Source organism: Otolemur garnettii, unplaced genomic scaffold, assembly GCF_000181295.1.
Source record: "Otolemur garnettii isolate 467f Iridium unplaced genomic scaffold, OtoGar3 scaffold00026, whole genome shotgun sequence".
In the NCBI taxonomy this organism is placed as follows: domain Eukaryota; kingdom Metazoa; phylum Chordata; class Mammalia; order Primates; family Galagidae; genus Otolemur; species Otolemur garnettii.
Window position 1 is genome coordinate 12,555,775 of NW_003852421.1, and position 22,322 is coordinate 12,578,096.

Sequence of the window (22,322 nt, forward strand, 5' to 3'; positions counted from 1 at the left end):
CGTCATTGTTGTTTGGCGGGTCCGGGCTGGGGATTCGAACCCGCCACCTTAGGTGTACATGGCTGGCGCCTTAGCCAGTTGAGCTATAGGCGCCGAGCCCATAGCATACTTTCTATGCTGACCCTTCTCTAGCTAAAGGGTTTATCATTGCCTCCATCCCCCTCCACAAATTCGGAATAGGCCTGCCGTGCCTTTTGACAATATTGGTGACATCTCAGGTACAGGTGGCAGCTGCCTCAGTCTCTGATTAAGAAGCAGTGTGCATGTGCATCCACCACCCCACAAATGCAGTAATTTTATACACTGATCTGCCAGGCAGCATTTTTCTATAGATTTCTTTCTTGAGTTAGAAAGCCCCAGTCTGATTTCAAGTCTGACCCCTGTCCCTGGCCTCACATTATTTGCTATCTTTCATGTTTGCATTTCTGCAGTTCAGTGACCAGTGACTGTTTTGTGCCTATCGTTTTGTTTTGTTACACTCTTGGTCAACAGAGATGTGTATCCCAGTGGAGAAGCTTGGACCAAAAAGATGTCTGGCTGTGTGTAGCAGGCATATTTGTGTTTATTAAAATCTGTTTCCTCTATTTCCAGGGCACTAAACTAGACTGCATTTTAGGAATTGGAATTAGGATATGTGACAGAGTTCTGGCCAAGGGCAGAAGTGATAAATGATACTTGTAGGTCTGTCCAAAAAGAACCTCCTGTGTCATGTTGTACACTCTTTTTCCTCTGTGACTGGGGAAAGAGGTGAAGTGGAAGATTCTGAGATCCTAACATACTACTGGAGGAGGCACAAAGTAGAAAGAGCCCAAGTCCATGAATCACCTCCCAGACGTGAGATTTACGTGAATGAAAAATAAATTCTCACTATAGTCCCTGAGATTTCAGAGTCAGTTATAGAAACTAGCATCAGCCTTAGCTACTACACAATGTCTTTCTAATTTTGATTTTATATTTTCGTATTGCTAAATTTATGTCTTCCGATTTTATATACTGCCATGTGTTGAAGGAGAGTTAATATCTCAGGGAATAAATTTACCAGGCCCTCTTGGTCAGATTTCTAATCATACATTTTAAATAAACCTTACATAACATTTTCTATTCCCAATGGAGACAAGTAAGTCTCCATCATATAGAAATATGAAACATCAGGCCCGCAATCCTAGCCCTCCGGGAGGCTGAGAGTGGATTACTTGAGCTCAGAAGTTCGAGACCAGCCTGAACAAGAGCAAGACCCTGTCTCTAAAAGAAAAATAGCCGGGCATTGTGGTGGGCACCTGTAGTCTGTGCTACTTCGGGGGACTGAGGCAAGTGGATCATTTAAGCCCAAGAGTTTGAGGTTGAGCTATGACACTAGGGCACTCTTCCCACAGCAACAAAGTGAGACTCTATCTCAAAAAAAGAAAAGAAATATGAAATGGTGCTGTCATTAAAAAGCTCATAGTAATATTTTGGTGAATTTCATCTCTATCACTACAGCAACCTATTTCCCTTAGAACAAGGCATACTGTTATAACTGTTAGTAGCTCTTGATTCATTTGCTGTCTTTATAGGAAGCACCAAGTAACCAATTCCTCAACATAAATCTTTCACCTAGAGACGCGTCCTTACCAGACCTCTTATTATAATGCGGGCATTGCTAGGCCCGTGGCTAGTGCTGTGGTACCCCCAAGGTAAAGTTCATCTAAATGCAGCAGGCACTCCCAATGAATATTTAATAAAATTGTATTTAACTGAGCCATTCCATGGCAGGGGAGAGCTGCCCTTGTTTTATTAGGACGATAAAAGAGGCCTGAGCCATGTTGACCATTCTCAGAGTAGTTCCTCCCTTGTGGCTTGAACATATGCCTGCTCTGCCTTTGACATGCTGTGGCCTCTCAAGAGCATACTAAATGTGTCATCCGAGATCTCTGTTCAGAGATGACAGCACAAGTAAATGCCTCTGCCTGTCAGGTCTGATTCTGTCACAGAACATCTCCTGCTGGGGTCTGTTAGATTCAGACTGTCTCCTCCCAGCCCTCCTCTCTCACACGTGCTGTAAAGTGCGGTTGTTGTCATAGCACTGCTTCCTAACAGCAATTCTGCCATTCACCGTACCGTGGGGCCTTCTTTCCATGGGCACTGTTAAGGTTAAAACAGGGTGAAGCCCACATGGTGCTATCACAGCGGCTTCCTCTCACCTCCTCCTGGCATCTTCTTCGAGGAGTACAGCTCTTTTTACTTTTTTGCACTTCTGTGTCCTTTTCTCTACTGCCTTCTTTTCTTGTTTGGGAGGAGAAATTCTTCATTTTCTTTTGTTCATTATAAAGAACAAACTTTCAAAATCCTTAAAGCTCATCTCCCACGTATGTCCCCATCAGTTGCAGTTTCTGCTACACGGGACTCTTCAGGGAATCTTGTGCCTTTCTGTTCAGGTCAACTTTTCTAGGAAGAAGTTCCATGTGATTTATTAGAATCTCAACGTCAACTAAGACCAAAAAGGTTTAAGGACTATTATTATGGACAAACTGGGAGGGGGTGTTTTGCCGGCTGCATCCTGAAATCGTGGGATGGAGAAGGCCAGTTATTCTCATTTAGACCAAGCCCTGTCTTTGGCAGGTGTTTCTGAAGACCTCAAGAGTAAAAATGCTGGATATTTAAACCCAAAGCCTGGAATTTTCTTAAACTTTATTGCAGGAGACGTAAGTCAAGAACAAAGTTGAAGACTACAATATAATTCATGTTCTATTTTTTTTTTTTTTTTGAGACAGAGTCTCACTTTGTCACCATTGGTAGAGTGTTATGGCTTCACAGCTCACAGCAACCTCAAACTCTTGGGCTTAAGCGATTCTCTTGCCTCAACCTCCCAAGTAGTTGGGACTACAGGTGTCTGCTACAACGCCTGGCTATTTTTTTGTTGCAGTTGTCATTGTTGTTTACTGCCCTGGGCCGGGTTCAAACTCGCCAGCCTCAGTGTATGTGGCTGGTGCCGTAACCACTGTGCTAGGGGTGCCAAGCCATAATTCCTGTTCTATTTCCATTGCAAGAAAAACTCCTTAATTTTTTAATTCAAAGGTGAAGTTAGAGAAAGGACAAGTAGAATGGAATAGGAAAAATTGTCTTTGGAAAGCTCAGTTTGAAGTATTTAAAAATCCTAATTTCAGATTTAAAGTATAATTGCAATCATTTTATTACATACATTGTATAGTCAAATATAAATGGTCACCAAGACAGGCAAGTGTGAGACGTTAATGAATCCTTACCTGTCAAAGTAATGAGTCCTAAGCCTTCCATGTATCAGTACAAGACTTATTCCTCTTACAGAACTTTTACCAAAGGAACTTTCATTAAGCTACAGGCCCCTCGGGCACTCACTTTATGAGAGATCACCCCACTTTTCTTCCCAATGGTTCCTTCAACTTTCTCTGAAGAGTAGTGTTTCCATTTCAATGCCTTTTTGGCACTGGCCTCACCAATGTTCTCACAGTTTTATATTTTCATTTCTCTCCAAGCATTTGTTACTAACCCTCTCCCATCATCACTAGAAAGTGTTGAATCATTTTTGATGATCTGGGAGCTGGATGGAGCTTGCTTCCTACTGGATGACACGTAGCAGCTGCAGGCCACGCCTCATTGGAGTCCAGAGGTTTCTGTGGTGTCCACCTCCTGCTTGACCCTCTCTGCAGCCAACACACCTCCCTGTGAGCACAGGACATTGCTCTGTCGCACTGACCTCACTTCCTGTGCATAGTTTTACCCTGCCAATGCGGGCCCATCACATCCCATACAGAGTGCAGAAGAGAAACGCCACACGCCCCCAACAAGTCTTAAATTGTATTTTAATCAAGCAATTTGCTCCCTTTCCCTGATCACATAGAGTATAGGAATTGCTAACATGTGGCAAAATTGTATTCTCTTTTCATTCTTTTCTTTCTACCATTTGGTATCAGCTGAACAGTCACATCACCAAAAGTCAGGAAACCCCTAAAAGAAGGAGAGGCACAAAGCCAGTGAATCCATGAATTGGATAATCAGCCTCTAAATAGTCAGGACCAGACTGTACAGTAAACAACAGCCCTCCCTCCCTGGAGCCCAGACAGGCCCAGCCATAAACTCCCTGCTGGAGATTCAGAGATTTCCTCTGGCGGCAACACCCGTAACCTATCAGGCATTCAAGGCTGCAAACAATTCTCCTTCAGCTCAGACATATCGTTGCTCACATAGAGCGAATTCTCTGGACTTGAATGTGAATGCACTTGCTGGCTGGGGGGATGCATAAGCAGGGCTCCCCGTCTCGCTGAGTTTGCTCCAGTGAACAGATTTTATATCTGCTGGCAAAGGCGGGCAGTGGCGCTCAGAGACAGAGGCATTCGAAACCACATTTTTTGGCTCATTAAAGCCATTCTGCCGATGTTGCTGCTCGTGTCATTCAACCTATTTCCAAGGCGTTTTCTCAATGGTGCACTTCAGGGAGGTTGGGCACGGATCTGGCTAGGAACTGGATCACATCCAGAAGCCTCATCAAGGCTGGTTTCTTCCTGGGCTCTGGCAGCTTTGAATAGCGCTTCCACCTTTGCAGCCTCCCACACAAAGCCTGGCCTGCACAGTTTGCCCACGAATCAAGATGTTTATTTCGTCTTGTTTCTGAAGTCGTGGGTGACACGGGGCTGCTTCCAGTGCCGGAGCAGGGTCTGTTTCCACCTTACAGCAAACAGCCACCGCAAACATGTACAAACTCCGAGATGGCTCTGGATGCCGTCCCTACTGAGCCGGTCAGAGGAGGGCTAGAGGCACAGGGTGCTGGAAAGCCCCACTTGGAGCTTACTCATCCGGGCGCTCACAGGATTTGTTTGCTCCAAGTCTGAAAAGAAAACGGCTTACTTGATTAGAAGCCTGAAGAAACAGTGCTCTGCTCTGCTTTTCCAGTTCCCTCTGCAGTGGTGGGGTGGAGGGGTGGATGGAGCTGGGCGGTGCGTCCAGCTCACGGCTGCCGTCCTGTCCCAGTCTCTTCCTCTGTGACTCCTCCATTTCCCTCTCTGGCAAAGGCCCTGAGCACATTAGCCCTGGCAGGAAAAAGTCTATGTCCATAGCTGTTTGTTCCCCTTCTCTTTCTCTCCTGGTGTCTCAACACTCCACCTAGAAACAGTACTGTACTGGCCACACACACTCCAGCGTCCTCAGTCCCTGAGAGCTGTGTTCCTCCATTGAAATAAATCCTGGCTGGTGTTTCTCTTAATTTGCATAGTGAGCTAAATATTAAGCATTAACTGCCTGTCACAGGAGCTGGAACACCTAATTCAGCCTTCTGCAAGGCTGATAACAAATTCAGTTCCTCAGACAGCTGAAATACAAAACAAAGGCCTTAACCAGGGCCCTTAGGCAGGAATAAAATCTAAGGAACCCAGATTAGAAAGGAAGATATTAAACCATCTCTGTTTTCAAAGGATGTAATCTTGGATATAAGAAATCCTAAGGCATCCACTAAGAAAAACTGTTAAAACTAATAAATGTTTTGCAAGGTTGTAGGATAAAAGATCAATCTATATTTTAAAAAATCAATGTATTTCTATGCAGTAGCAATAAGCAAATCAAAAATAAAATTCAGAAAATAATTTCATTTATAATAGTCATAAAAAGAATAAAATATTTAGGGATAAATCTAACAAAAAGGTATAAAATCTATATTGTGAAAACTATAAAACATTGTTGAAAGAAATTAAGTAAGACCTAAAAACATAGAAAGCCACCCCATGTGTATAAATCAAAAGACTTAATATTGTTAAAATGGCCCCAATGGCCCCAAGTTGATCAATATATTCAACACAATCCCTGCCAAAATTCAAGCTGATTTCTTTGCAGAAATGGACAAATTAATCCTAAAATTCATTTCAAAATGCAAGAAACCCAGAATAGTCAAAATAATCTTCAACAAAGAACATAAATAACAGAGTCCCACTTCCCACCTTCAACATTTACTACAAAGCTATGGTAATCAAGACTCATGCCTGGAATCCCAGCACTTTGGGAGGCCAAGGCAGGGGGATCACTTATGACCAGGAGTTTAAGACCAGCTTGGGTGACGCAGCAAGATCCTATTTCTTAAAAAAAAAAAAAAAAAAAAAAATTTTTAATTAGCCAGGTATGGTGCCATGGTCCTAGCTACTCAGGAGGCAGAGCCAGGAAGATTACTTGAACCCAGGAGTTGGTGGTGATAGTGACCTGTGATCATGCTGGTGCACTCTAGTCTCGGTGACAAGGCAGGACCCTATCCCTCCCTGCCCTGCCCTAAGAAAAAGACTATGGCACTGGCATCAGGATAGACATACGGATCAATGGAATAGGACTGAGAGTTCAGGAACAAAACCTCACATTTATAGTCATTGACTTTCAACAAGGATGCCAAGAGCATTTAAGGGAGGAAGAATAGTCTTTTCAACACATGATGCTCAGACAAATAGATGTACACATGAAAAAAATAAGTGAAGTTGTACCCTTGCTTTACACAATGTACAAGTCAGGGTAGATGAAAGACCTAAACTTGAGAACTAAAACTATAAACTCTTAGAAGAAAACATAGGTATACATTGTCATGACCTTGGAGGACTAGGCAATGGTTTTGGATATGACACCAAAAGCCACTAGTAATTACAGAAAACATAAATAAATTGAACATAATTAAATAATAAAACACCTTTTGCCCTTTAAAAGGCATCATCAAGAAAATGGAAAGACAAGCCTAGAGAGAAAGAGAGTAGATTATTGGATGCCCAGGGCTGGAAGGGACAGGAAGGAGAAGTAAGGAGTTTGGAAGGTTTCTTTTGGGGCTATAAAAATGTTGTAAAGTTGATTGTGATGATGGCTGCACAACTCTGTGAATAGACTAAAAGCTATTGCTATGCAGTATGGGAGAATTGTATAGTATATGAATTATATCTCAGTAAAGTTGTAAAAAAAAATCCAGAAACATGCTTTATGGTTAAATACCAGATAGAGTTAGTCATTAGGCTGAACTCTGGACTGTTGGGGTTTTCTTGTTTCCTAGCTCCCGAAGAGACCTCCAGAAGCCTAGGGATTGAGCAGGGTGGTGGCAAACAAAGCACAATAGGCCTAGAAATCCCAAGACTTGGATTCCTTGGAGCTCATGAGGGGAAGGGACAGGGACCATTACAGACAACAATCGTTTTTAAGCCTAGACTCCTCACAGAGTAACTAGGAAAATGAATAAACTTCTAGGAAAATGGAATTGAAGTTTCCGGTGGAAAAGTACCAGGTCTTGTCTTCCACAATCAGCCCGTCCTTCCGAGCCCTCTGAGAGGGCATCACTGCTGACTGTCTGATTGCAAGTGTTAAGCTGAACCATACTAAGTTGTCTTTTTTATAGATCAAAAATAATCTAAAATCAGCAATTTCATCTCGAACTAATACACTGTGTTGATGAAGACAGGGGTGTTATCAGGATCTTACTTACTATACCCGAGCCTCCCTGTGCAGGGGCCTTTCACTTGATGCGTCTAGTTCTGTCTTTTTGGTTTGCAGAAGACCCCTGTAACTCCTTGTTGAGGCAGAAAGCTTGGCCGCAGGTGAACACACTTAGGTGCTGAGTCTTTGTTCCCACTCAGAGTATCTGTAGCATTTATTACACTAACGGTCCTTTCCGACATAGCTTGGCCTCCAAAGAATAAGCTCGGCCTGTTGAGAATGTATCCAATTACAATTCCTCTGCCAATATCTCAGTAGAGTGATGGAAGTTTTCAAGCTGAAAGAGACCTAGAGAGCATGCACCGTACAGCCTCATGTTCTCAAGAAGACAACTAAAGACGAGATAGGTGAAGTGCACAGACATTACGATCTTTCTAGACCCCATTCCACATCCTATATCAAACACTAAAATGCACTTACTTTAAATTTAATTTTTACTCTAAAAAATTGGTAAGATCATTTTGCTTTACAAAATATTTGGCTATGAATAGTACATAATTGATCATTACTGGTGAGTTCTCAGCCATTATCCAGCTGTCTTAGAAGTTCTTGTAATGTGAAAAAAAATAGAATTCAACAGTAATCTTTTTAAGTGATGGGTTTTTTAAATGTTTATTTAAAAGTTAGTTGACTGGGCATTATGATGCATTTTTTTTTTTTTTTGCAGTTTTTGGCTGGGGCTGGGTTTGAACCCACCACCTCTGGCATATGGGGCTGGTACCCTACTCCTCTGAGCCAAAGGTGCCGCCCAATAATGATGCATTTTTTAAAACGAATTTTTTCTTTTTTAATTTCAGTTTGGGAGTTTTCTTTTTGGAATTTGGCAGCAATATATTATTTTTCCTTTTCAGGTCAAAAGAATTTTTAAAATCCTTAAGTCCTTGAAAAGCTGGTGGGCCCAGAAACTTTTCTCACATAATAGAGAAAGGGCCCAAGTGAGGTGAGTGGCCCAGAATGGCCAGTAGATTCAAAGTAGAGCCAGAGCTGGAAAGCAGGGTGCTCACGTCCAGGCAGCTGCTCCACGGCCATGTGCACAGTGCGTTTGTGCTACAGTCAGTGGCCACCATGTCCATTTGAATATTCTTATTCTCCTCTATGCCTCAGAAAACCTCCTGGTTGATGGAGAAAGAAGTCTCATTTCTAAAAGCTGACAGTGACAGTTGTTGTTCTGTTTTGTTCACATGGCTCAGACTGGGGAGCATTCATGGAGTGGACAACAGATGCTTGCTGGACCTGACTTCCTGTCTGGTGGCCCGGCTCCCTGGAGACCTGAATCTCAAATAAATGTTTCTGTCAGGAGGCTGAGCTCCCAGCTGTGCAAATTGGTCACAGATGTAATTGCATTTGCCCTCTGCCCTGGAAGAAAACATGCCTGTGGTTGGGGGTTTAGACGTCTCAGAATGAAAGACATTCCTCTGGACTCTGAGTAACAGCCGTGACGCCCAAAATATGCTGCCACAGAGACACACCATCCTGTTGCCAGACGTACAGACCTGTTGCTACCCAGAGTCTCGGCCTGGATAGCCAGTTACCAAATGGGGGCCATTTCATTGGCCAGTCAGGCATAGTCAAGAACCCAGCTTTTCACTGACTCCTCTGGTTTCCAAACCCAACTCTGATCATTCTTTACTCCCTCCCTAATCCCTGCAGGATCTCTGCAAAGAGCTCCAATTCCAAGTTTCTTGAATGGCAGGCAAAAAATAATCTAGTAAAGATATATCAAAATCACAAAGAGATAACACTTCACACCTGCCATCTAGGCTATTATCAAGGGAGAAAAGAAAGAAAGAAAAAGAAATAAGAAAAGGGGCAGCTGATGGCTCATGCCTATAATCCAAGCCAAGGCAGGAGGATCACCAGAGGCCAGGAATTTGAGACCAGCCTGAGCAAGAGCAAGATCCCTGCCCACTAAAAATAGAAAAATTAGCCAGACATGGTGGCATGCCCCTGTAGTCCCAGCTACTCAGGAGGCTGAGGCAGGAGGATGGTTTGAGCCCAGAAGTGAACTGTGATCATACCACTGCACTCCAGTCTGAATGACAGACCAAGACCCCATCATTAAAAATAATAATACAAGAAAATGTGAAGACGTCTGGAGAACACTTAGAAAACTAAAAATTGACCTGCCATTCAATCCTGCAATTCCTTTATTAGGTATATAGCCAGAAGACCAAAAATTTAATTACAACAAAGATATTTGTATCAGAATGTTTATTGCAGCCCAATTCATAATTTCTAGATCATTGAAGTAGCCCAAATGCTCATCAACCTATGAATGGATCAACAAACTGTGGTATATGTATACCATGGAATATTATGCAGCCCTAAAGAAAGATGGAGACTTTACCCCCTTCATGTTTACATGGATGGAACTGGAAAATGTTCTTCTTAGCAAAGTATCACAAGAATGGAAGAAAAAGTATCCAATGTACACAGCCCTATTATGAAACTAATTTATAGTTCTCAAATGAAAGCTACAACCTAATTCTAGCCCACGAATATGAGGAGGGGGCATGGGAGGGGAGGGTAGCAGGGCTGATGGGTGGAGGGAGGGTGATTGGAAAGATCACCTATATGGTCTATCTAACAAGAGTACAAGTGAATTTTTCTAGAACTAGAGTATAAATGTTTTAACACAATAACTAAGTAAATGACACAAAGTTTATGTTAACCAGTTTGATGAAAATATTTCAAATTGTATAGGAAAACACTACACTGTACTCCATGTTTTTTATTAATGTACACAGCTATCATTTAATAAAAAAAAAAGAAAATGTGGTATATATTAAATACATACAGTGAAATAGCATTTAGCCTTTAAAAAGAAGAAAACTCCACAATATGCAACAACACACATGAACCTTGAGGACATGATGCTACATGAAATTGGTAAGTCACAAGAAGACAAATACACAAATACAATCATACATGATTCTACTTATGTGAAGCATATAAGATAATCAAATTCATAGAATCAAGGAAGGGAGCAGTTACCTGGAACAGTGAGGAGAAGGAAATGGGAATTACCACCCAGTGGGCATCAAGTTTAAGTTGAATGAGATGAATAAGATCTAAAGATAATCTGTACAAGTGTACCCACAGCCAAAAATAATATCATACACTTAAAAATTTGCTGAGAGGGTTGATCTCATGTTACTAAGTGTGTGTTCTTACCAAAACAAAATTTATTTTAAAGTATTTCAACTCTCATCTAACGATTATAGACCTAGTTTTATCAGTGTTTACACTTAAGTTATAATAGTAAAATTAGGAACTTGGCACAGTGGCACACACCTGTAGTTCCAGCTACTTGGGAGGTTGAGGTGGGAGGATCGCCTGGTCCCAGGAATTCAAGGCAGCAGTGTGCCATAGTCACACCCGTGAATCATCATATCACTCGTTTGGACGACATGAGAACTCACCTTTAAAAAAAGAAAAAACTAAAACAAGGAATCAGTTTATGTTTAACTAAGTCCAAAAGCTCTTGCATTCAGTAATATTCATTGATAGATACATGAATTAATTGAGTTAACATGCACATATCTCATTTATAGATAACTGCCAATAAAATATTTTTAAATGTAGGCATTGTTTTCAATGTATATAAAGTATATATAGATTGTTTCGATTGACTGGATAATAATAATAAATTAATAATAATTCAATCCAGGCTTATTTTTAACTTTTAACCTTTGATCACAGGAAGCTAAAAAATGAATATCATTTTTTATTGAAGGGAAATGTAATAGGGTGATCAGAAAAGACTCAAGTATAAAAATATATGATTGTACTATGATATCATTCTATAGGAAGTAGAACTGAAATACAACTTTAAGAAGAAAAATGGAGATATCTAAAATGAATGCTTAAGATAGGATTAAATGAGTGATGTTACAGTTTTATTTTTATATCTCAAAATACACTAGACATTTCATCTTGTGCAACAACTTAAAACATATGATGAAACTTTTAGATGCCAGCCTAAAATATGTGCAAAGGGATAGACAGTAGGTCAAAATTACTGGTTGGGCACGTGGTTCATCCCTGTAATCCTAGCACTCTGGAGGATTGTTGGAGGCCAGGAGTTTCAGACCAGCCTGAGTAAGTGGGAGACTCTGCCTCTACTAAAAATTGAAAAATTATCCGGGCATGGTGGTATGCACCTATAGTCCCAGCTACTTGGGAGGCTGAGGCAGGAGGATTACTTGAGCAATCCAGGAATTTGAGGCTCTAGTGAACTATTATGCCACTGTACCCCAGCTTGGCAACAAAGTGAGACTGCCTCAGAAATAAAAAAACAAAAAAACTACTATCATACGTGAGCAGAATGTTTGAAGACCACTGATCTGTATTTTCTGAGTGTGTGTATGCATGTGGACTTCTATGCAATAATTCCATTGAGCTGACTTCTTGCCTTGATAATGGTATAGAAATCTAGAAGTCAAGTCATATTTTGTAATCTTTTTTACTTTTATGGCAGGGATCCCCACTCTTCCTGGTGAGGACTTTTTAAGGAACACCTAGGAAAAAACACCAATAACGAAAGCTGCTGACAGTTACAGCATGACAGGGCTATTAATTAAGTTTCAAGATCAAGATTATCTGGCAGCTGGTGATCAGATTGCTGGGAAATATACTCCTGCATTATGAGGTTTCAGTTCAAATGCAATAGGCTCTCAGAGAGCCTACTTGGTCCACCTACTACAGGTAGGATCATTCCAGAAGTGTTTGATAGAGGACATGGGGCAACGCACGGTGGGAGAGCCCCACAGATGGCGTTCAGAATGGAATAACACTGTAAGCAAAGGCACAGAAGGGTGCCCAGGACTCTGCCAACAACCGTGAATAGGCCTGCTGGCCTGGGACAGTGTTACCAGCTGAGGAGTGATGGACTCTGTCCCAAATCAGAGTTTCACCATCACAGTTACATTGAGGGGGACCCTAATTGCTCAGTGCATGAACAAACTTATCTCCAGTTATATTTAAACTCTATGAGGGCTTGGGCCTCAATTTCCTCTTCCACCTGCTGGGACTCTCTGCTCTTTAGCATTTTAATCTTGGTATTGAGGCAGTGATTCCCTCCCAGGGCTTTATTTATCCCCTGTACACACTGTGCTGCATTTCTATCTCCTTTAGGACATCATAAATGGATGCCCCATCTCAAACTCCAAGCCCTTCACGCGTCAACTCCCTCAGTCCCTCGTGGACTTCGCAAAACCTGAAGGTTCTAAAACCCAGTGAGTTGCAGAGGAATTATATTGCAATAAGAAGGTAATTAAACTATTCCAAAAAAATTCATACCTACGAAAAATACAGCTTCAAATACAAAATTGTGAATATTCGGCTTATATTAAATTTTAATGCTTAGATATAAATATAAGGAAGTTTTGTTATATTTGTTTTATGGAAAGAAAATTTTCCTTGGCAAGTAGTCAAATAAAGATAGTGCAAACGTGGAAGAAAGAAAATGAGGGAAAGATGTTCCTGCAGGAAGAAGTTCAGGTAAAAGGAACTGGAGAAAGGGTGTGAGGACGCAGGAGAGAGCTCCGTCTGCGGGGATGTCAAATGCCAGCTGAATAAATAAAGTTCCACAGTTTTGTACTACAGTAAACAGGAAATTAACAGCCATTGCTTGCATTAACATTTGAGCAAATTTTCACAGTGCGGTGCATGCCAAAGCAGCCAATTTTAAAAATTAAACCACCTTGTTTGAGCTTGAAAGTGAAATGATGGGGAATTCTGGAAACATATGCTAATGTCAGGTTTCACTGGCAGTATGTGAATTAGCATGTTAATGTCACCAGCGATGTCTGTAGAGGGAATAACTCCGATCTCTCTATGTGCAGGATACTTTGCCCCAGATCAGTGGCTCTCACACTTTTTTATGCTCCACCTACTTCCAGAGTTCTTGGACCTTCCATGTTCTCGAGTGAGGTTCTTCCCAAAGCAATCTCCACCTTACCAAAGGCAAACGAGTTTGGCCTTTCTATTAAAGAGGAGAGTGATGCCATGGAGGTGCGTGGGCACGTTACAAAGTCGAAACTACAAAATACGTTGATGGAGGAGTGATTATTATCACTTTTAAAAGAAAGATTGGAGGTAAAATAAATTTGAGGGTTTTTTGGAGACAGAGCCTCACTCTGTTGCCCTGGGTAGAGTGCAGTGGCATCATTATAGCTCACAGCAACCTCAAACTCCTGGATTTGAGCAGTTTCCTTGTCTCAGCCTCCTGAGGAGCTGGGACTACAGGTGTGCACCACTGAACCCTGATCCCAAAATAAATTTAACAGAGTTGAAAATGATTGATGAGTCAAAACTGAAAGGGATTGGGAGAACTCTACCCAAGCAGTAGGAGCCTAAGGTTTTATAGGCTGAACATGGAAGCAGAGCTTAGAAATTACTTGATTGGCTACAGATAAGCATTTGCCTTGACTGGGTATAGTTTGGTGAGAGGGTTCCTAGTCACATTAACCAACTGCTTGGTTGGCCATTTATTATTAGCCAAAGCTTTGTTTTTGTTTGTTTTTCTTTTTTTTTTTTTTTTAAGTCAGTTACAAGAAATGACTCCAAGTGAAGCTTCAATTTTCTTGTTAGAGACCTCCCCATGCAAAGACAATCTTAGGCCCAAGACCGCCTTGTTTAGCATCCTTGAGTAAAACACCCAAAAAGGCAAACAAGGATTTAATACATTGGAGACTAACAGAATTTTTTAAGCCGAAAAGTTCTTAATAGAATATTACAGACCAACTTCCCTATTTAAAATATGGGGAAATTGAATTTCTCTTCTGGAGAGACAGAGATACTTTTCTGTCCTTTCTACTAAGTACAACTGAAGCCCGTGGACATGATATAAAACACAAACGTAAGAAGACTCTGAAAGATGGAGAGACTAGTGAGGGGCCTCAGGGCCAAATGAACAGCACGGCCATGAGTTCCCTCGGTTTTCTTTCTGCCTCATATAACCCAAACTCCAGAGCTAAAGAAGCCAACAAGTCTGAGATTTCAACATGAAAAAGGCCCAAACGAAAGTGTGGTCTCCCTAGCCAGAGGACAAGGAAAGAGACAACCTAGCAGACAGAAAATATTTAGATGGTAACTGCTCAATTTCAGTCGAAAACCACAGAAAAATCCATGGTCCCACCCCTGAGTCACACCAGCAAGCGCCAAGTGGAGATCCCAGACTTCACTCTCCCTGAGCTGTACAGAGGCACCGCCAAACCCCTTCATGGGCAAGTGCAGTGACAGGATTTTCATTCCCACCAGGTAATTACCAGCCCCTCCCTGGAGTCCACGGAGACACCCGGAGAGCCTAGACCATGGCCCCACCCAGAGCAGGAATGAAGTATCCCTTCGGCTCCCCACTGGGGAGATGTCAGAGAAGGCTTAGGGGAGAGTCAGCACTTCCACCACCACGCAGAGGTAATGGGGTCACCTCACCCCCACCCTCCTAGGTCAGCACAGGCCATACGGGGAGAGGTGATAAGGGGCTTCACCCTTCCCTGCCAGGGTGTATCAGCAGCGGCCTAATGGAGGAGCTCAATGGAAGACCCTGCTAGGAGGATGGACAGACAACAGACCAGGAGAAAATTATTTGCAAATCACGTATCTGCTGAGGACTAATATCTAAGACATATAAATAACTCTCCAACTTCCATGGTGAAAAACAACGACAAACCAACCCAATTAGAAAACAGACAAAAGATGAGAACAGATATTTCACTGAAAAGGATGTGCAAGATAGCAAATAAGCATATGAAAATTTGTTCAACATCATTAGCCATTAGAGAAATGCAAAATAAAACCACAGTGAGAGCACAACACACCCACCAGAAGAACTAAAATAAAAAGTAATGGCAATAGGCAACGCTGCCACGCTGCAGAGAAACTGAATCACCCGTCCGTTGCTGGTGGGGATGTACAATGAAGGGTACGGCTGCTCTGGAAAAGAGTTCGGTAGCTTCTTAAAAAACTAAGCATGCCACTCACACAAACGCTACGATCCAGCAATTGCACTCTCAGACATTCACCCAGAGGAATGAAATCTTATGTTCATGTAAAAACCTGTACACAAACGTTAACAGCAGTTTTATTTTACACATCTCACAAAGGAAGCTTGACAGAATAGTAGTAGTCATCAGCCATTCATTCAAAGTTAACTCCCTAATAGAAAGATGGACCCTTATGTTTACTTCAAATCTAAAATTCTATGATGTTATGTAAAGAATCATCTTCTAGGCTTACGATACAACACAAAAAGCAAGTGTCCCTGATTTCCAAAAGCCTCACCAAGCCCAGGAAACCACCTCCACTGAGGGGTCTATGGGAATGACATACAGCTCAGGATGAACCCAGAGGAGGTGGCCTGAGATTAGCCATGGTGCACCAAATCACACACAATCTGTGTTGAAGGGAACCTAAGGTGACGACTAGGTTATTTGTGGAGCCAATGAGATGTGTGCTGGAAATGCCAAGGGATGGAAAGAATACACGGAAACAGGTAGTCAGAGTGATGGGACGGACTGGTTCAAGGTCACTGGGCCACCAGAGAGACATACTCAAAATGTATCTCTTTTTTTACAGAACTCAACTGTGGTTTATGGTTATTCTCCAAAATTTCCAATCCAGGTTCTTTCTTTTCCATATTGAGAGAAACTCAAGTTTCTTATTAAGTATGGGAATGGTTACAGGTCCCTACCCATGGCCCTTTCAAATATTAGTCATTTCTAAGGGAAAGAGGCTTAACCCCCATGTTGATATTTGCTTAGTCCTATCCTTGGACATTCTCAATGTAGAGATCTTAAACCTTTTAAAATGAACGAGCCTTCTTTTCTTCCCCACAGTATTCAGATCACTTTCACCCAAGTTCTTTAGATTTTTCCAGTCCTAGGGAGAAACAGATAAATGGGGGTGGGAGGTGGGAGAGAGAGAGAGAGATTTAAAACCCAATGTTTATCCATCTGTCCTCCTTAATAGTGCCTAAATTTACCTAACGACTGCTAGCCACACACCTGTGTCGTATAGGTATTACCCCATATGTCTGCCCTATTTGTCTGGCTAAATCATGCTACTGTGCCGTGCTTTCCTTTTAAGGTAGATGACTGAAGCATAGGGTACCAGCTCTTCTGAGTCCTTTTCTGATTCAAGCATTTAGACTTCTGCCCATTGCTGGGCAGTAACATCTGCAACTTCCTCTTAATTGACTAGAATCCATTGTAACTATCCCCATCATCAGCTAAATTTGCTAAGGGGAGCAGAGTGCCATTGTTGTACAGGCACAGAATTTCAATACAGCCACCAAAAAAGCTTACTAATATGTGGACAGATACAGACCATTGCAACTCGTCTGAAAATCTGTAGATTCTAAAGCAAGGGTCGAGTGCCCTCTAGTGGTAGATACAGCACACTACCCCATAGCACTCACATTTCCCAGCCAAGGAGACCCAAACGGAAAGATACCGGACCTCCTGGAAGCCTGACTATTTGAATCCTATTTTCAGTGTTTTCCAGAAACCCTGAGGTCCAGGCAGTAAGTGACACATGAATATCTAAGTTAAATAAAAGAAGTTTCTGGCATCTAAGACCAGGACCAGGAAGACCAGGAAGAAATAATGAATACTGAGAGCCTGCACAAAATGCAGTTATTTCACAAAATGAAATAACTTCCCTGTATCCTTAAGGAAAAGCATCCTTGGCATTTCTTGTCAGTCTACCCCCCCTCCAAAAAAAATTGAGTTCTGGAAGCAGTTTTTCAGCCAGGAGTGACAGAACTTGATTGGTTAATGATTTATTGCTTTATTACACAGTGACCTCGAGCAAGCATCTCCACTAAGTCACTTCTTCAATTCGGTGACAAGTAATGAACCATCTGCGATGACCAAGAAATAGTCCTTTCTGAATTCTTTGAAAACCATGGCATTTAATTTTGAGTATTTGAGTTTTTCTGGTACAGGTAATAAGATTGTTCAATTTTTCTTTGCTATCCTAAGAGCCTGCATAAATTAAGGTGACCAGATTTTAACATTGGTAAAGTGGGACACCATTGATGAGGGTGGGGGCAGGGGGGCGGGGCCTGACAACAATGCAAACTTGATAAGCAGTTCTTGATAATCAGTTCTCAACAATTATTTGTTATTATTAAAGTTTAACATTATAAAATTGACAAAATTAATATAAAACTCATATCCTGGTGAAATAGCCACATGGCAGCCGAAAACCGCATATTCCCTTCCTGTTCTCCAGCATTCCCTAGCTTGTCATGGATTCTTTCCAAAAATCAGGACTTTTTAAAAATGCAGCAAGACGTGGGACAAATTGTTAAAAATCGGGACTGTCCCATCAAAAGCAGGATGTCTGGTCACCTTGCTCTGGGGGGCAGGGCGGCTACTTATTTGTTCCTGACAGTTTGGTTCCTTCTGAGCTAATTGTCCTTGCCTAGAAGCAAGGGAGGGAGCCAGTATCCTTCTGATACCAATTCCACCTGGGTGTCCTTGCCCAGGAGGGGAGTAGGGAGTTTACATTAGCCTTTTCATTTCCAAATGAAGTTACATTAACCTCTTCATTCCCAAATGGGGTTACATTAACCTTTTTAGCAGCTGAAAACCGTATATTCCCTTCCCATTCTCCCGCTGTTCCCTAGCTTGTCCTGCATTCTTTCCAAAAATTGGGACTTTTTAAAAACGCCACAGGACATGGGACAAATTGTTAAAAATTAGGACTGTCCCACCAAAAGCGGGATGTCTGGCCACCTTAGTGTAAATTGAAGTTGACTGGGAATGTTTAATGTAATAACTGAGTCCTTACATAAGAGGCAGAATACCCTGGAAATAATAGTGGCCTGAAAAGATAGGGATATAACTGTGGCACGGCCTCTGCCCCTAGCTGGGTGCCTGCCGGCAAGTCCTTAATCTCTGGGCCTCGGTTTCCCTGTTAAATAAAAGGACTAAACTAGACTCATACTATTTAAGCTTTTTCACCTCTACAATGATTTAAGTTATAAAAATACTTTGGAAGAGTTATATTCCAAAATAATATGTTTGGGTTTTTGTGTTCGTTTTCCTCATCAACCCTAGAGCACCCTCACTTAGCCCACTCCTAAAGTAGAAACCAAGATTCAGCTGAACTACGGATGAAAACAATCAGGGTGCTAGCCTACAGAACCTGATTTTGCTGTCCACGAGTCTAGAAAATAGAGGGCTGAGGAGAGGGGAAAGAGGAGATAAAGGGGTGAATGACTTAAATGAGTAAAAATGCCAAGATAAACACAGCTAGGAGGTCTCAAAGAGAAGCAGGAAGAACTTTCCAGCTTGAACATCAAGACTCATAAAGGCAGGACATCAGAAGGACAGGCTTCCTTATGCATAGACCCACCCTGACCCACCATTACCGTGCAGCCCTGGCACCATGTCTCTCTTGAGTAGAGGTGGGGACGTGGATGCCTCATGTGGGGTGGAGACATGAGGAGACTTCTTTTGTCCTCTCCCCTGGACTACAGAAGTGCTAAAGAGAACAAGTTGAGACCCTCTCCACCAGAAGGATAGCAGCACATTGGCACTGGCACTCCCCAAGCCCAGAGAGTCTGTGTGCATGTGTACTTAGTAACACTAATATTAAGGATAGAGATACACACACCTCAATTTTTATCAATCAACCATGTTTTAGAGTAGTTTGTCATTTCCTCTTTAATATAGGAAATAGCTTTTGGCTATTGAAATAATTTCCTCTCTTGATTAAGTGAAGTATGCCTACAAATTTAAGGCTTGAGTGATTTCCAAGAACTCTTCCAGATGTGAAATATCATTATTCTAAGACTTCAAAGCTTCTGTCATTATTCTAAAGTTAGGCTTCACTGTACCAGAATTTTACCATATGAAACATGGCTTGAAGTGAGCAGCTTTACCACCTGAAACACGGAATTCCTTCTTTCATATGGCAGGGTTGTATGTAGTCAGGGTTTATGCATTAAATCTCTCCATAAAACTATCAGCCAGAGGCAGGACAGATGCCACAATGTACTTTAAGACTAATGTAAATGTACTAAAATAATACATTCAATCAAATAGCACTAGATGCTGCTACCAAAAAAGTAGAGGTACTCTTGAATTTGGTTATTGGTAAGAGGAAATAGTACACAAGCCCAAAGGGGGAGGTCATCACTAAAGGGAAAGTGAGTAAATGTGCATTATGTATGTATTCAAGTTTTTCAAGAAAGACTTTTTAAAAGATAAGATTTTCAATTGATGTTGTTTTTGTTTATAAAGAGAGGTTGAAAGAGGGAAAGAAATCAATAAAAAAAAAAAAAATACCTTCCGGCTGGATAACAGCAGTTGTTTCCAGGGCAACAAGGGAGCAAGAAACGCTGTGGGTTTAAAGGAGACGGCATTTGACTAAGGCCACAAAGAGGTGAGAGAAGGCAGAGGCAGAGACCAGACCCATGGCCACACTGAGAAAGGGGACTAGTGTGGTTTAGGTCTTTGGGGTTTCTCTATTTCATGCTTCAAACAGTCCTCCCCAACTCTGGACTCCCAGTCTCTCTCCCAGCTCACAGAACCCTCAGGCTTACATTCTCTCTTCTCCTCCAAAAAAATCTCAGCTCAGGAGCAGATCAGAAACCACACTTAAAAGCCTGACCTCTCCCAGAGGCTTTGGCATTTTAACATACATGAGGAAAAATACATCACATTAGAGTTTCCCCAAGGATGGCAAATGCCTCTCCCAGGGGTCTGAGAGGAAAAAGCCCAAGATAAGGGGAAGAGTAGAATTTATATGAAAACCCAGGTGTAATCTTTAGCAGGTATGTACATTTTCACACTGCTCATTAGTGGTTCTGACTTCATTTTCATATAAAATAATGTTAACAATAACATTAGTTAGTATTACTAGTATTATTATAGGTATCATTTAGTAAATGCTATGGGCTGGCCCCAGTGATAACAACTATATATACATTGTCTTGTTTAATCTTCTCAGTATACCCTCTGAGGTCGTATTAGTATTATCTGCATTTTCAGGCCCCACAGCTAACCAGTGGCAAAGGTGGGTTTCAAGCCTAGGTATGTCCTATCAGGAGAATGACCTTGAAAACTTGGATTTGTCAACCAGATAAAGCTGTAAGATATATCCAAAATTCAAGCAGCCACCACTTTAATATCTATAAAGGTAGCGTGGACTTAAACAGCAGGAAGTTTCAGGATTATAAGTTCAAAGACCTTTAAAGTCAGTCACAAAAGATAATTAAAGGTCTCAAGAGAAGAAAATAATCAAGGAGTCAATCTGGATGGGAAATGCAGATTTCCATGGGCAGACTGGACATTCTCGGGACGTGGGGACATGTGGCCTCCCCTCAGATTATCAGCTACCTGTTACAGACTGTGACAGAACACAATATAATCCACCATGGTCACTGACAGGAATGCTGACACGTCCCCAGCCAAAACCTCTGGTTGTTATGCAACCTCATGCAAGTGGAGAAGCTATCCAAAAAATTACACAGGAGGGTATTATGGACTAAATGTTTGCACCCTACAAAATTGTATGTTGAAGCTTTAATGTCCAATGTATATGGAGTAAGGAAGTAATTACAGCTAATTCAGATCATAGGGATGGGGCCCTGATCCAATAGGATTAGTGTTGTTATAGGAAGAGACACCAGAACCCCCTGCCCACTATGTGAGGACACAGCAAGAAGGTGAGTATGAGCTAGGAAAAGAGCTCTCACCAGAAATCAAATCAGCTGGAATCTTGATTCCCTAATATTCCAACTTTGATAAATAAATTTCTGACTCCTGGGCATAAGTAGTAAATTTTGACATAGCAGGCTTCACACTGAGATACATGTACCCTGGGTATGTAAAGGCATTCCAAGGGCTATGCAGGCCTGAATGGTTTTCAAAGGGAATCCACTTTCTTCAAATGTTCAACTTCCCCACTCTGTTTGCGGAAACTGATCTGCCTGAGAACACCGATGATGGACAGTCTGTGTATCTTGCCTTTTTGCAACCACACCAGCAAGGTTCTCTACTTCCCCAAAGAACAACATCCTTCCTGCCCAACCAGATTCTCTTGGTGTTGCATTGCCCTGGGTGTAAAATCTCTTTGAAATATTCGTGTGGGTGTTGAGAAAGGAATGATTCTTACCATTGGTACAAATCCTTTAAATTTTGATTCCTAAACTTTTGCTTTTAAGAACAGCAAATCAAGGACCTAATCAAGGTATCAGCTGGTAAATCATTGCAAGTTAATGGAAGTGATAGATGACTATTAAATTTCTATCATATAACACAGAAAGAGTATAGAGGATTAAGTGACATTGTTATAACACAAATCCTATTGTCATCTACCTGTGTGAACAAAGTTTCTCATAACTTCTAAAAATGACAAACATAATAACAGGCATAGAATCACTGCTGATCTCTGTATCATTCTAGTAGTAAACCATAGTCATTCCCAGACCATAAATTAACAGTGGAGCAGGAGGAAAGCCCCATTTATCTATAGGGAATCACATGAGTTCCAGTTTTGACCATCTGGAAGGTTTGCACTTCCCCAACTTCCTTTGAAGTTAGGTGTGGCTATATGTTTCTCAATGGCTAATGAGGTATAAATGACATGTACCATTTCCAGGTAGAAACTTTAGAACCAGTGAACTATTTGCTATGTTCCCTTTTTCCTGCCTTTGTGAAGGTGGACATACACATTGTGATGAAGCCTCCAGAAGCCTGGGTCCCAGAGTAATCATGATGCACAAAGCCTCTTGCCGAATGGGACAGAAGTCTGATCAAGACATATACACGTGCTGCATTAAGCACCTGAGTGTAATCTGGCCCATGAAGACTGTTACAATCTCAGCCAGGTGCATTAGCTCACAC